Source organism: Myxine glutinosa, chromosome 2, assembly GCF_964187855.1.
Source record: "Myxine glutinosa chromosome 2, kmMyxGlut1.1, whole genome shotgun sequence".
In the NCBI taxonomy this organism is placed as follows: Eukaryota; Metazoa; Chordata; class Myxini; order Myxiniformes; family Myxinidae; genus Myxine; species Myxine glutinosa.
In genome coordinates this window covers 264269605-264285464 of record NC_136262.1, presented here as the reverse complement: position 1 = coordinate 264285464, position 15860 = coordinate 264269605, and the positions used below count along the sequence as shown (strand labels likewise).

Genomic DNA, 15860 nt, shown 5'->3' with positions numbered 1-15860 from the left:
TACATAATTAATAATAAATACCTGTTCTCTCCTTACTTTTGGTTTCATTCTCGTCCGATCGTCTTCGTGTTTTCCCTATTGAATATATGTGGCACGATTTTGGCCGAACCGCTTTATAATCGGGTTTAGTCCTTTGATAACGGCTCGAACCGCGGATTGCTAAACCGCTCGGCAAAATACCATCTTGTCCGTGGTTTGAGCGGTACCTGTCTCCCTGTTCTGTGGAGGGACTGATAAAGGTATTCGGGATAAACCCTGGACCAATAACCCTGATCAGTTCCACCCCGCAGAAGAGCGTTACAGGTACCAGGACTGGTCGGATGGCCAGCTTAAAAAGACGAGGGGATTAAACCCCCCTCGGTAAGGGGAGTGCCGTCCCCCGATTCCGTAACAATATACACACACATACATATGTATACACACATACATATGTATACACACACACACATAGCCTACATATACACACACACACATACATATACACACACATACATATACACACACATATATGCACACACATATACGCACACACACACACACACACACACACACACACATATACACACATACATATGCACACACATACATGTGCACACACATACACATACACACACATACATATACACACACACACACACACACATATACACACACATACATACACACACACACATACATATACATATACACACACATACATATACACACACACACACACACACACACACACACACACCTCGTTTTTTCATTTCTGTTCCTCAAAATTATATCTCTTTTATTCACAGACACACACACACACACACACACACACACACACACACACACACACACACACACACACACACACACACACACACACTTAATTAATTGTACAGTATCGGTTGTTCCTAAACTTAAATATAAATAATTTAAAGGATTGTTGTAAATGATGTTAATTTCACAACATCCCAGATTCAACTTTATTTAAATTGTAAACCTCAAACATAGTTTCTCCACCTCCACGTCACACACACTCACACACATACACACACGAACAAACACACAATTAACATATTGTTGGTAATCATAACACAAAGCAATCCCTTGAACTTAATAACATCCTGTACGACAAAAAGAGAACGTTTGCTAGTGATCGTGGAGAAAACTAAAATGACACGCAGCCCAGGTGTCGAAAAACCCGAAAAATCAACAGGACAAGTGTGACCCGCACGTGGCGTTCTGACCATTATGGAAGGGGCGTGACTTGTGTGAAGTTTCCGAAGGAAGGGGCGTGACTTGTGTGAAGTTTCCGAAGGAAGGGGCGTGACTTGTGTGGTTTCCGAAGGAAGGGGCGTGACTTGTGTGAAGTTTCCATAGGAAGGGGAGTGACGTGTGAAGTTTCCGAAGGAAGGGGCGTGACTTGTGTGGTTTCCGAAGGAAGGGGCGTGACTTGTGTGAAGTTTCCGAAGGAAGGGGCGTGACGTGTGAAGTTTCCGAAGGAAGGGGCGTGACGTGTGAAGTTTCCGAAAGAAGGGGCGTGACTTGAGTGAAGTTTCCGAAGGAAGGGGCGTGACTTGTGTAAAGTTTCCGAAGGAAGGGGCGTGACTTGTGTGAAGTTTCCGAAGGAAGGGGCGTGACGCAGTGAATGTGGTCGTGGGAGGGATTGAATGGATACCTCACAAAGTCCCTCCCATTGCATTCGTGAATGTGAAAGGTACGTTCGGTGCCGTCATTCTGTGTGCTCCATGACCACGTTAACCGCATGTGGTTGTGGTTATTTGCCTCGTATATTAATATTGGAGCCTTGTTCGATGAGACATCGTTTTAAGCGGATTTCCAGCACGTTTTAGTTCCACTGGCGGTTAAGGTGAGAATATGAACAAAAGGTGAACTCACGATTTTTTTAAAAGGTGCGCACAAGCGCATTTTGTTTTTCGGAACTCGAGAGGATAATAAACCATAAAACAAATTTCCTCACACCGGTACAACATGATTGTATGAATTACAAAGTGAAAGTGAAATCGGTGGTTCACGGTAGTCGTCTACCTGGTCTACCATGTGTTACCCTTCGAGCATGATACCCCAACCCCATGGTCACATTGCACGTTTGAATCCCAAACATGGTTTGTTCCTTGTCTTCTCACGTCACTGTAATTCACGTTGAAGTACAACGAAACCTTGTCTGACGTCCACATGGTTACATACTCGCTCCTCGGTGGATCCTCATTGGTCGACACTGTCATCTTCAGGTCGTTATCGATCCCTTCTAATTACGTGGCTCCGCCACAAAAGGTGTCTGTCTGTCTCAAAAAGTTGTGGATGGATTCGGACGAAACTTGGTGGACAGGTTGGGTGTGAGACGAGGAAGAATTGATTCGACTTTTGTGTAGATCCGAATCTGGAAAAAAATGTTCAGTGATTCTTTGCTATTGCGAGATCGGACCAAAACCGATATATAGCATGAAATTTCAAAAAGTTGTGGACGGATTTTGACAAAACTTGGTGGATGAGTTTGTTTGGTGACGAGAACAAGCTGATTCGAGTTTGGTTCAGGTCCAAATCCAGATCTGACTTATCAGTGGGATACAAGACGTAAACTGTTCAACCTGGTGGAGGCGTGCTCTATACCAAATGTCGCTCTAGTTCCTCTTGAGTTTTTCTCGAATTCTCACCATTGGGTTATTCCTCATCAAACATCTCGAGTTTTTCAGAGTTAGTGCCGTTGTCGGAAGTTATTGCTGTAGATGCTTTAAAAGGTTGATTTTCCTGCATTGCAGCTCGGAACAAAGTGCATAAAGGTATTAAAATACGACATTAGGTTTACACCTACACGAGATGACTGAAGTTTTGACTAAACTAGCAGAGTGCCCACCCGACAGGTGAGATCTTGTTCCCAGCAGGCAACGCGTTATTCTGATGCGTACCTTTATTTGGGCAGTGTATAGGCAACTGTCTGCTGTCTCCATCAGTCCCGAAAATAAATAAACAACCCTGGTTACATCCATGAAGCAAAAACATGCCGAATGCCTATAATGCAAAACACGTCACTGCACTGGAAAAGGTGAGGACAGGAAAATTGTACATACTGTAAAGGACAGACTTGTAATACCCTCTCCCACCTTGAGGAGGCGCTACACGATGACACATTTACATAGAGAATTTGCATCCCTCCCTCCCCCCTCCATCCCCAATACCACCGGCTAAGATAAGACACCCCTATACATTAATTTAAAAAGCCCTATACATTAATTGGGGTCATGTTGATCCTATGTAACAGGTCTGGATGTAATCGGCCCAGAACAGTGGGAGGATTAGCACGACAGAAAAACAAAAACGCACACACACCAGTCCATGAATTATAGTAAGGATTTATTTTGTTTATTCATAAGCACCCTGTGGCTGTTTGGCTAAATCATTTTCTGGGGGCACAGCTGTGCCACTGTTACAATGACCCCTGTTACCAGTAAGCTGATACTCATTTTGCCAACCTCGGAAGGATGACAGGCTGAATCAACCCTACCTGGTGTTAAGTCAACGTCAGGACAGGGGCTTGACCTCAAGACCCTAACATCTTAAACCAGCCACCTCAACCGTTAAACCATCACCAAGGATGACCAACAGTGTATGGCAGGTATTAGTCATTGTCACATGGTCTCTGGTCAATAGCTGGACCATGTGAGCTATGATGTATTTTTGTAACACTGGGATCCCGATTGATCAGTAACATGTATATTACACCCAAACAGGAACCATCCAGCATTCCAGGAAGCTGGTGTGTACAGTACTGTACAAAGGTTTGGGTTATTCCAATAATATTCATACTTCGGGTAAATTCATCAAATTTATCAATGATAACAGTCGTGTGTGTTCATTACTGTTTATATTAACAGCCTTTTATAAATGTGTGTGAAACAAACTGTTAAAATAAATAACAGGAACAATATCATTCATCAAAGGGAGGCACAAAGCACCCCTCCTAATGGGGCGGCTTAGCCCAAATATTCAAAAGAATTGTGCATTTTGTGATACAAGCACCAAATTTGGCACAAATGTACATTAATATGTTGCGAACATTTTCAGATATTGGGCCACTTGAAATTCCGTAATTTTTTTTTTCAAATTTTTTCAAATTTCGTAATTTCAAATTTTTCGGGTGACACCGTCACAATTTCGGTCTTCGAGGCCGGCCGATAGGCAAAGTGTGACCGGAAGGGACGAGGTTCTCCTGACCACGTGGCCCTCGATCTGGGAAGCGAGAGGCGTTCCATTAGTGGACGCGCCCCTCACGCCCGACTTTCGGGCGGCCCCGGCAGGCCGTTTGTTTTGACGTTCCGTGACAGGCCCCGCACCCCCACCTCCGGGCCGACCGGAAGCTTGTGCTGAGTACATCATACCTGAACAACTCAGTGAGGCAGAACACAGCAGTGCACACCAGGGTGACCCCTTCAGTGCATAAACCAATTAACCTGTCCACTGCAAGGCATATAGAAATGAAGTTATTTTCTGCATATAATAATAATATAAGTTCAGTTCTATATAACAATTTATGTTATCACCACTACCACTACAACTACCACTACTACAAGCTTTGTCTGGAATTTTGTGGACTAACAGACAAACAGACATACAGACAAGCTGGGATCAAAACATTACCTCCTTCCACCATTGAGTGTAGAGGTAAACATCATGGAAATTATATCATGCCCTAGATTTAATTCATGCTTACCCGTGTATTTGCTTCACTGGTTCACAAGGTCTTTTGCATACATGTAATTCAGACTCTCGTCTTCATTGCTGACCACACAATGTTCGCAACATATTAATGTACATTTGTGCCAAATTTGGTGCTTGTATCACAAAATGCACAATTCTTTTGAATATTTGGGCTAAGCCGCCCCACTATATCGGCCGGCCTCGAAGACCGAAATTGTGACGGTGTCACCCGAAAAATTTGAAATTACGAAATTTGAAAAAAAATTGAAAAAAAAAATTACGGAATTTCAAGTGGCCCAATATCTGAAAATGTTCGCAACATATTAATGTACATTTGTGCCAAATTTGGTGCTTGTATCACAAAATGCACAACAGGTTTGCTATGCTGCTACACTATCCCTTTATATTATAAGGGATCATTTCTTTGTATGCAGCTTTTACATGGAGACTGAAAATATGTTTCTAGGCCGAGGATGTTCTGAGGTTCTGAGGAGGAACCAGGTAATGCTCTAGAAAAGTTCATATAAAGGGGCATCCTACGTCTGGCAATTAAAATACATTTACCTCTTCATGCCGCTTTGTGAATCAAATTGGCGCCCCTTTATATGAACTTTTCTAGAGCATTACTTGGTTCCTCCTCAGAACACCAGGGTAGTCCAGCATGCACAAGATATTTTTTTGAATGTCCCTTATTTTGTATTGTTTGGCATTTTCTACAAGCTATGGAATGGCCCTTCTTTTCTATACTTTGCCACATGGCACATACCCTTATATAAAGGGGCATTTTCTATGCCCCTGGAATTTTACGCAAGAATACATTTTATAGTATCATTCAATACTTTGTGTGTCTGCCGTTTACCTTATTGAGTGCCATCACCCTCTTATCTGTCTTATCCTCATTGAGTGCTAATCCATACTTGCTGTTACGACTGAAGCATTCTCACAGGAATATTGTGCCAAAATCCTGTAATACATTCCACAGTTCTGTAAGGTCAGTTGGGTTCCTCCAGTTCTTCTCTTTTTCCAGGTAATCCCACATGGCTTCGACGGGACTCGCGTCCACACTCTTGGGTGGCCATTCAAGCACTTGGAGCACACCAGCTGTAAATTTGTTCTCCAAATACTGATTTACTATAGTGGAAGTGATTTTTGCATCATTATTTTGATGGAGAATGAATCCACTTCCGATTAAACAATTTCCACTCAGAACCACATGGTGCTGCAGTATCTGCTCGTACTTCTCTTTTCTTCACATCGCATTGATTTTTAACTAGTTTTCCTACACCAAAAGCTGAGGTACAACCCCAGACAATCACCGAGCCTCCCCGTGTTTAACGGCCTGCTGCAAATATTGTATGGCGCAACATTCTCCAGGTCTTCGGTTCATCAGACCAGAGTACCAGATTCCATTGCTCAGTCGCCCAATGTTGGTGCTGCTTTGCAAATTTCAGTCCTTTCACCTTACTCTGTGGTCTCAGCAGTGGATCTTTTGCTGCAATTCTGCCATGGAGACGTGCTGCGATCAGCCTTCTGCACACAGTGCTGGATGAGATGTTAATGTTCAGGCCTGCTCTTATTTAACTTGTCAGCTACTGACTTGGTCACATAAACTTCTGATCTTCTTCTGATTTTTCTCCTGATCACATAAGCTGAGCAAGTTCAAGTGCTTGTCCTAACGAGGGGAGGTTATTCTGGGTCTTCCTGGCCTTTCCTTGTCTTGTGCCGAACCAGTTTCTTTCAGGTGCTGCAAACTGTACGTCACACCATTGTAGATCTTCAGCTTTTCTGTTATTTTCCTCATTTGTGTGCCCTTCTTCTCGCAGAGTTTGGATCTTCACACGCTGTTCTGTTGAATGTTGCTTCTTTTGTGCCATTCTGAACCCAATCATAGACTTTCAAACAAGGGAATAAGCTGAAGAAAACTAATTTCACATATTCACTAATTTGCAACTTTTACTGTGGGTTCTTGTAAATCGCATTCATGTAACTGGTGGTGATTACTTCAATAATTTATTATTATTTACTGTGCAAAAATCCACAAACTGTTTCCTGCATATTTTCTTTGTGGTAAGTGGATATTCCTAGCACATGATAATATATGTATATATAAAAAATAAAACTTTTGCAATTTCCTCATTTATTTTACAGTACACCCATTCCATACGGGAGCGGCAGGAAGGATCCTGTTATTATCCTCTCTGGGGTATATAGATTAAAGTAGATCTATGCTCGGGCCTCAAGAACATCGGAGTATGTTCAGTTCCCAAGTTTCTTGTAGAGTGCTTGCTAAGTGGCTTAAGCGTTCAAGTAAGCACTCCATTCAAAACGGTTGACAAGGAACAGCTGGCTTGGCAAACGCACACCCTGAGTTTCCTCCCCTTCAGTAATGTGTTAAACAGCAGTAGCGACTCTTTCAGAAAGTAATCATCTAATCCTACATGTTTGTGGCTTATAATGTTTTTGGGGTTTCCCACGAAACGCCATTATAAGCTATTTATACACGTTAACATGGCGTTTGCCCAGGGAGGACAGCCCACTTTGTTTGGGAGAGTGGGAGGAGGGAGAGGATAAATTTCATCACTGCAACCTCCATCGTGTGACCCTTAGTCCTCCTGTCAAGCTTGTTTGAGATTGGACAGTACCAATTGAATGTATCATCTGTCAGACAGACAGACAGACAGACAGAAACCAAATTGTGTATTTTAGTATGTGACGTTCCCCGGGGAAATTCACTGAAATATGTATTTAAGTATTTCCTGCATGACAAATTGGAGAATGTTGTCCTTATGGTTTATGAGTTACCAATCTTGAGTTTTGCAAATTGCGCTTGGACCGCTTTCCTTTATTTTAACTTGTTTTTATTTAAAAAAAAATTAATACAACAAATCACAAAAACTTCAACATAAGATCTCCACAAAACCGATTACTCGATCGCTCCTGGGCAAATCCCAGGCAGTCTAAGCAACATACTCACTCAAGGCCTGAACGCGGAGGTGTTATAATAAAGCTGTCTAAAGCATTCTTTTTAATAACAGTCACATGTGTAAACCCAGTATAATAATTAAATATGTGTTGTTGACAACAAATCACCACATCAACATAGATCTTCACAATACATATTACTCGATCGCTCCCAGGAAAAAAACCAAAAAAAAAACCCAGGTAGTATATAAGCACAAGACCTGATTGAGGCCTGTAGGCCAAATATCTGGTTTTATCAAAGGTCAATTTTTTTTTTTTCTTCCTTAGCATTAACATTCCTCTGAATGAAAGACGAGGCCATGCAAAGTTTGGTTGCCCGGGTTCCTGCAGGGTCCAAATGCACAAGCGAACAAACTTTCTTATATACAGTATACATATACCGATATATATATATATTATATATATATAGACATATACCGATATATATATATATATATATATATATATAGACATATACCGATATATATATATACCGATATATATAGACATATACCGATATATATATATATACCGATATATATATATATATATATATATATATATATATATATATATATGCATGGCTACAATACAATACTGGGTACACTAAGTGTTACATCTGAATGGAAAAATAAAGTTTCAGGAAACAGTAGGTATGCTGTATTATGTTGTTCTGTATATAGTGAAGTATCCGAGTTTTGAAGCATCAGACCTGCTACATGCTTCGTTTTCACTAAAATGAAAAGGAGAGTGCACTTCACACGCTGGATTCGTGCATAACGCAGCACCGGAGGACACGGACACGAAAACAAGTTCTGACGTCATACGTAAACAGGTGGTCGTCTGCCAGCGAGTGACTGCTTTGCTATCACATAATCAAGTTTCGAGTGATGCGCGTTTCTTTTCACTTTTGCTGGGATGTGATTCGTGCATAATGGGGCAGACACAAAAAAAAATTCGACAAGATTATCGTGAAAAAAATTAACTTTCGGATTGATCGATTGAATAAGCATCAAGGGCATTCTTCTTCAGGTATTTCTTAACCTACACACCCAGTTCATTTCACGAGTCCTTCGTGATTGGAAAATGAAACTGACATCACAATTATTGTGAATTTGGTGGATACCAAGCGTTATGCACGAATCACTTATTTTGCCACGCATTGCACATTTCAAGGAAAAATGTAAAAAGAAAAACACCATGAGACGCCAACATTTTAATCATCAATGCATATTTTTATTTAAAGACAATGAAATAAAAATTGACAGTGAGAATGTAACATTTTATTTTAAAAAAATATGCCATTTTTGTCTTGTTTACTCAACCATCGCAAATCTAAGTGCATGAAAAATGTGAAAATCAGGTTTTTGCAGGTCCTCAAGATTATTTGCTACAACATAAAAAACCATAGGTGTCTTTTCATTCAGTTCATTTTTTTTAATTGAGGGCATTTTATTTCATCTGTGTAAAAGTGTACCCAGTATTGCAGCCATGCACATATCTATATAATTTTATATATGTATATATATATTGTTACGGATCTCAGAGACGGCACTCCCCTTTGCAAGGGGGGGTTAATCCCCTTGGCCTGTTAAGCTGGCCGTCTCTAGTCCTGGTACTTATAACGCTCCTTTGCGGGGGGGTGAGACTGGTCAGGGTTATTGGTCAAGGTGTTCTCCCGAATACCTTTACCAATCCCTCCACAAAGCAGGGAGACAAGTACCGCTCGAACCACGGACAAGATGGTATTTGCCGAGCGGTTTAGTAATCCGCGATTCGAGCCGTTAGCAATTGACTAACCCGATTTAAAGCAGTTGGCCAAATCGTGCCACAGGTACTCAATTGGAGACAGGACAAAAGCGATCGGGGGAAAGAAGAAACGGAAGGTAAGAAATAACAGACATTTATTAATTATGTACACCAAAATCAAAGAAGAAGAAACGAAAGTAATATACAGAACGAAGAAGAAGAAGCAGGGCACAGGGCAGCCTTAAACAGTCTTATATTATACCCCAGACAAACGCACAGACTTACACGAAAGGGGAATAGCAGGCAGGAATGACTGGAAGAGGGAGAAGGTCCAGGTGGGACAGCAGGGCTGGAAGGTTCGGGCAGAGGCACAGCATTGAGGTCCGCTCCAGGTGCACGCTCCGGGCTGGAAGTGAACAGCCAGCGGCAGCTTCTGGTCTCGTATCTCACACGGTCGGACAATGCGAATGAAGCACGGGATTGTCGCCGTCAAACGGACCCACTCGCCTCCTTACAGTGCTCCGTATCCTCGTCGGGTACCTCACTCATCTGCCGGATCACGTCTTCTCCGTACCTTCTCACCCGACTCCCTCACTCCTCTCGAACCTTCTCACTCAACTCACTCACTCTCCCGAAGCAGTCCCTCGCAGCCGCTTTTATTGTCCGTCTCGGAATCAAGCCGTCGGCTCTGATGACACGCCTACCGGTTTGCTCACCGCGGCGCTGGTTGGTCGGTAAGGGCTTGCTGACGAGTTGACGTGCCACACCTTGTTCTGGTGGCTCCGCCCCCTTCTTCCTCGGCTTGACCGCATGGCTTATGGCGGCGTGGTGCCAGCAAAACAGCCCAATGCAACGGCGGCGAACGCGGCTGGCAAGCGAAGTATCACAATTTGGAGAGGGAGAGCGCAAAATGGACGGAATGGGGCCTATTTTATTTGATTAATGCAATGCAGATTCAACTATTGGGAACAGATCCTTAACTGAAACACATAATAATGAAATAACTACGGAGAGGTCCTATGGTTCGCTACGTGTTGTACATGGACTAACTAGGGTGCGATCTTTAACAAAGCCAATTGATGGGGATATTTACAGGGGATCATTTATAAGGGAAACATTTACTAAAATTTACTAATGAAGGTTCTAAAAACCATAACAATATATATATATATATATATATATACATATATACATATATATATATATATATATATATACATATATATATATATATATATACATATATATACATATATCAGTTACTATGCGATTACATACCATCAGTGGTGAACCGCCATTAAGGTATCCCATCCAGCTGTGCTGTACCTTAATGGGAGCCAGAAGTACCGTCTTTCATATGGCACATTATCTCTGGTATCCACTTACTATATGGAATCGCCTGGATGCAGCCGGGAGCAACCAATCCAAATATATTGCTACGGTTTTGAGATTTGTAAAGTGAGCCTAATAAAGGTTAAAGTTTGCCCCCCATAGATAGTCACACAAGCAACATGTAGCCTCATTTGTAGTATAGTTCTTTCTTAGTATGTGTGAGAGTAGGCCCTTTCCAGTGTAAATCCTGCGTTGTGTAAAGACAGGAGAATAGGTCCTACTTCTGCAAACCATTCTACCTCTACAGGCGCGATCCATTTTGCTACCCTTTGCTTGCTCACGAGTCGAGTTAACACGAGGTAGGCCTAAAAAGGTGGGGGCGGCGTTGAGGTCGGAGCGGCAGAGGCGATGACGGTAAGCCTGAGCCGCCAATCAGGGCTCAGAGGTAGTGGCATCAGAGGGCGTGGTGAGAAGAGTCTGGTGAGTTCCAGAAGGTTTGCGGGGCGTGCCTATATAACCCGATGCGCAAAAGCCCTCAAGAGGACTGGCAGAGGGAAGGCCTTGCAGAGGAGAGGGAGAGGACTTGCATCACTCGCACTGTATCGATGCATCACTTGATGACTTGACTATCGATAAGAACGCGTGCGCTAACCAACACCAAGGGTTGAGGAAGAAGAGTTGATTACTAGATATACGCGGGCGCAGCCAGGCGCGGTTATAACGAACTTGCGCATTCCAGCCAAGAGAGTGAACGAGGTTGCGTAACCGCCCCTTTGCCGTAAAAGCCGTCCCGCCTTTGCCGTAAAAGCCCTCCCTGCCGTTCGCCCCAATATATCGCCTTTGCTCAAGCGACGCGCTACGTGGCCCTGTCTTCGCCGATCTCCATCCACACGGACGTGCCGGGACCGTGGAGAGTTGGACAAGAACCATCCTTGGACGCGCTGGGGAACACCTTTCGTGCTGTCTTTCCCTCGTGGTCCCCCTGTACTGTCTTTCCCTCGCGGTCCCCCTGTGCTGTCTTTCCCTCCCGGTCCCCCTGTGCTGTCTTTCCCTCGCGGTCCCCCTGTGCTGTCTTTCCCTCGCGGTCCCCCTGTGCTGTCTTTCCCTCATGGTCCCCCTGTGCTGTCTTTCCCTCGCGGTCCCCCTGTGCTGTCTTTCCCTCGCGGTCCCCCTGTGCTGTCTTTCCCTCGCGGTCCCCCTGTGCTGTCTTTCCCTCGCGGTCCCCCTGTGCTGTCTTTCCCTCGCGGTCCCCCTGTGCTGTCTTTCCCTCGCGGTCCCCATGTGCTGTCTTTCCCTCGCGGTCCCCCTGTGCTGTCTTTCCCTCGTGGTCCCCCTGTGCTGTCTTTCCCTCACGGTCCCCCTGTGCTGTCTTTCCCTCACGGTCCCCCTGTGCTGTCTTTCCCTCGCGGTCCCCCTGTGCTGTCTTTCCCTCGCCGTCCCCCTGTGCTGTCTTTCCCTCGCGGTCCCCATGTGCTGTCTTTCCCTCACGGTCCCCCTGTGCTGTCTTTCCCTCGCGGTCCCCATGTGCTGTCTTTCCCTGGTGGTCCCCATGTGCTGTCTTTCCCTCGCGGTCCCACTGTACTGTCTTTCCCTCGCGGTCCCCCTGTACTGTCTTTCCCTCGCGGTCCCCCTGTGCTGTCTTTCCCTCGCGGTCCCCCTGTGCTGTCTTTCCCTCGCGGTCCCCATGTGCTGTCTTTCCCTCGCGGTCCCCCTGTGCTGTCTTTCCCTCGTGGTCCCCCTGTGCTGTCTTTCCCTCACGGTCCCCCTGTGCTGTCTTTCCCTCACGGTCCCCCTGTGCTGTCTTTCCCTCGCGGTCCCCCTGTGCTGTCTTTCCCTCGCCGTCCCCCTGTGCTGTCTTTCCCTCGCGGTCCCCATGTGCTGTCTTTCCCTCACGGTCCCCCTGTGCTGTCTTTCCCTCGCGGTCCCCATGTGCTGTCTTTCCCTGGTGGTCCCCATGTGCTGTCTTTCCCTCGCGGTCCCACTGTACTGTCTTTCCCTCACGGTCCCCCTGTACTGTCTTTCCCTCGTGGTCCCCCTGTACTGTCTTTCCCTCGCGGTCCGCCTGTGCTGTCTTTCCCTCGCGGTCCCCCTGTGCTGTCTTTCCCTCGCGGTCCCCCCTGTGCTGTCTTTCCCTCGTGGTCCCCCTGTACTGTCTTTCCCTCGCGGTCCCCCTGTACTGTCTTTCCCTCGCGGTCCCCCTGTGCTGGCCTTCCCTCGCGGTCCCCATGTGCTGTCTTTCCCTCGCGGTCCCCCTGTGCTGTCTTTCCCTCGCGGTCCCCCTGTGCTGTCTTTCCCTCGCGGTCCCCCTGTGCTGTCTTTCCCTCGCGGTCCCCCTGTGCTGTCTTTCCCTCGCGGTCCCCCTGTGCTGTCTTTCCCTCACGGTCCCCCTGTGCTGTCTTTCCCTCGCGGTCCCCCTGTGCTGTCTTTCCCTCGCGGTCCCCCTGTGCTGTCTTTCCCTCGCGGTCCCCCTGTGCTGTCTTTCCCTCGCGGTCCCCCTGTGCTGTCTTTCCCTCGCGGTCCCCCTGTGCTGTCTTTCCCTCGCGGTCCCCCTGTGCTGTCTTTCCCTCGCGGTCCCCCTGTGCTGTCTTTCCCTCGCGGTCCCCTTGTGCTGTCTTTCCCTCGCGGTCCCCCTATGCTGTCTTTCCCTCGCGGTCCCCCTGTGCTGTCTTTCCCTCGCGGCCCCCCTATGCTGTCTTTTCCTCGCGGTCCCCCTGTGCTGTCTTTCCCTCGCGGTCCCCCTGTGCTGTCTTTCCCTCGCGGTTGTCAGCTCTTTCACGAGCCTCGATTCAGTTTAAAAAAACCAAACAAAAAAAAAAACCTGACCATCTGCAATACCCCGTATGAGTGTGTCAGACGGGCCCGTTGTCTTTTTTCTTTTTATCTTGCCAAAACGAAGTTTTTGCAAGATGTATTAGTCAGCTTGTATGTTTGTTTGTTTGTTTTTTTGTTTTTTTGTTTGTGGTTAATCATTTTTTTTCACGTTTAGATCACTCTGTAGACCACAGTTATTATTGGAAACTCCTGTAACTTCGCATATCAGAGTCCTATAGAGATACCCTTCAGCACACAAAATTTTGAAGGTCAAGGTCAAAGGTCAAGGTCACTTTGTGGTCAATCATGGAGGTCGACGAAACACTAATTTTTTGAGTAACTTTGATCGGATCGTCTCCAAACTTCATGGGAATCTAGTATATGGTCCGGCGCTCAGCTGATTAGTTTTTGGTGGCGATCGGCCTTGACCTTCATGGTTAGCGCTGGAGGTCGAAAATTATTGACCCCAAGGTCAAATTTTGAAATCGTAGGTACCATATCGAGTAATACCTCATATGAATGCCCTTGATGAGTGCTTCCCAGATCTGTAAACAGTTTGACGCTATGACGTCATTTGATGACGTCATGACGAAAAAACGGAATTTTCATGAAAAAATTATTTCCTCAGTTCTCATCAAAATCTTTCAATATTTCATGTGCGTTGGTCATGAAGACATACTATTCACCATACGAAATTATTAAGGTCAAGGTCAAAGGTCAAGGTCACTTTGCGGTCAATCATGGAGGTCAACGAAACCCTTATTTTTTGAGTAACTTTGATCTTATGATCTCCAAACTTGGTGGGTATATAGGGTGTGGTATGGCGCTCAGCTGATTAGTTTTTGGTGTCGATCGGCCTTGACCTTCAAGGTCATTTTGAAGGTCATTCAATTTTGACCAAAAGGTAAAATAGACAGATGCAGGGGCAAGATACGGTTCACCCTGTGGGTGACATGTGTTTTATTTTTTTATTTTTTTGTTTGTTTGTTTGTTTGTATACAAGATCGAGGCTCGTGAAAGAGCGAACATTAATCACACAGAAAGACAAACAGAACACAAAACAAATAACATCGGGAGCGGTAGACAAGATGGGGAGAGAGGGGGAAGGACACAAACACAACATTTGAGAGCAGGGACCGAGAGACATGGAGACATCGAGAGAACTGTGGGAGGGAGAGGGCTTTGGGGGGGAGGCATGGGAAGGGGGGGGGGTGGGAGAGGTATAAAACATATGGACACTGCCAAGACTTCCAGGAAAGAAGTTGGAATTTCAAACAAGGTGGATCTGGGGTGAATTAGTGGGGGTAGAAAAGATCAAGGTTTTGGATGGGGGAAGATAAGAGATGGTGGTGAACAGCTGTTTTGAAGACCTGGAGGGAGGAGTGTGATTGAAGTGAGTGTGGGAGTTTGTTCCAGAGGCGGGAGAAAAGAGGAATGAAAGAGTGAAGGTGAGCAGAGAGCTGAGATTTCGGCAGTTTAACCATCAGAGGGTGGCTGGCAGATCTTGTGCGACCTGTAGGAATATTTGGGGGACAGAGCACAGAGAGAGCTGGGGGAGCAAGGCCGGAGAGGAGTCGGTAGAAGACAGAAAGACCACCTACCTGCCTGCGGTGAGTGAGTGAAAGGCCCTCAGAGATAGCTTCATCGCAGGAGATTCCAATGATTCTGAAGGCTTTGGATTCAACAGCGTGAAGCCGAGCCAGGTGTGAGGCAGGAGCACCAGCCCATAGGGGAGAACAGTATTCCATTGAGCTGCAGATGAAAGCCTTGTATGTGGTGAGGAGCTCAGGTGTGCCTAGGAAGGACTTCGCACGACGGAGGATGCCCAGTCGGCGACTGGCTTACGAGGCCAGCTTGGAAATGTGGTTTTCCCAAGAAAGATCATGGCAGATGGTGAGACCCAAAAGCTTGAGCGACAGAACTTCTTGGAGAGGATTGTTGAGAAAGTAGATGGGAGGGTTGTCCAGTCGATCTTTTCGGAGAGACATAGTAAGAGTGTGAGATTTGTCAGGATTGAAAGACATGTTCCACATGTTTGACCAGTCTGTGATTTTGTCCAGGTCTTCAGAGAGTGAGGAGGCTGCAGACTGCCGATCTGAGGGAAGAGGAATGGAGCGGCAGAGAGTGGAGTCATCAGCAAAGAGATACAGAGGATTTTCCAGAGAGTCGGAGAGATCATTGATAAAGACCAGAAAAAGCACAGGGCCCAGCACACTGCCTTGGGGAACTCCAGCCTGAACGGGAAGGGGAGATGAGAGAAATCCATTCAGGGCCACACGTTGGGATAATTTGGTCTTTGGGATAATTAAGACTGT

The 15860-nt window shown here is 45.6% G+C and overlaps 1 long non-coding RNA gene across 1 annotated transcript in view; it reads left to right on the top strand.

Annotated features, from left to right (window-relative positions):
- The window catches only part of LOC137422435 (uncharacterized), a 47213-nt gene extending 41297 nt beyond the window's left edge, over positions 1-5916 (top strand). Inside the window, exon 2 of the long non-coding RNA XR_010983463.2 lies at positions 5720-5916. This is a non-coding gene — a long non-coding RNA (uncharacterized LOC137422435). The remainder of the gene's footprint in view (positions 1-5719) is intronic.
- Positions 5917-15860: the final 9944 nt, after the last annotated feature.